The sequence below is a fragment of the Geospiza fortis genome, unplaced genomic scaffold (genome assembly GCF_000277835.1).
Source record: "Geospiza fortis unplaced genomic scaffold, GeoFor_1.0 scaffold58, whole genome shotgun sequence".
Lineage (NCBI taxonomy): Eukaryota > Metazoa > Chordata > Aves > Passeriformes > Thraupidae > Geospiza > Geospiza fortis.
Window position 1 is genome coordinate 698,880 of NW_005054359.1, and position 1,032 is coordinate 699,911.

Below are 1,032 nucleotides of genomic sequence, written 5' to 3' on the forward strand. Positions count from 1 at the left end.
ATATGAACATGTGAGGATTGATTCCTTTCCTTGCTGTCTGGGCCCATAGGCAGGTAGATTTTATCCTAGTTTTATCAAAATCCACTCAATGACCTTGGAGAGCTGTAGCACTCTCTCCTCTAATTATAGACTAGTGTCTTAATAGACTCAGTCACCCACTGACCTGTATCAGTGAGAAAAGTCTGCATTTGAGCTTTATTTAAAATTAATTTTTTTTGATGGTGTAGTTCATAAGTCTAATACAAGATCCTCAGGGGAGGGAGGGAAGAATCTTTTAATTAAGTTTCTATTTAGGTATCAGGCAAATTCTGTCAATGGCAGATGAAGCATTAAGCTCTAATGGGAGAGTAAAATTTGTAATTTAAGTGATCAGGTGCTTCATGCCTCTCTCAGCAGTGTGAATGCCACAGTAGTATGTCATATTGCCGTAAGTCAAAATCCCTTAGAAAGAGGATGTTACATTGCATTTGAAAGCTCTTACTGAGTGTGACTTTAGCACCACTAGCTCCTCCTGTATTTTGTGGGATTTTGGCCTCAGTGACTTGTGACCTCACTTTAAGTTTGGGAAGCAGTTTCTAAATCTGTCTTGCCAACTACCTAACCACTTGCCCCTTCTGTCCGGGTCATAAATAGCTGCTGCTTTTATTCAGGCCTGAGAGGTAGAACTGCTTTCACACCACACCTTCCACTGCCATTCTTCATGGTGTTGGTTTGCATGGCAAATGGATCTCTCACTTGGTAGTGGAAAAACCTGGCTTTTCATTCCTCTCATCCTGGGGTTTAGAAGTGAGTAAGGCATAATTAAGAGCAGCCAACAAAACCGAGGCAGTGCTAATGGCCCTGCAAGCTCAGAGTGGGCTGTAGAAATGAGCATCATCCCCTGGGATGCTTTGAATGCTGGAGATTCTGTTATTTGCAAAATGCAAGGAACTTTTGTATATCCTGCGCTGGAAAATTTTCAGATGTGATATGTCTTAGGACCACAGTCAGGTCTTTAGTGCACTGCTCATGGAGAGAAGGGCAAATTAAAAC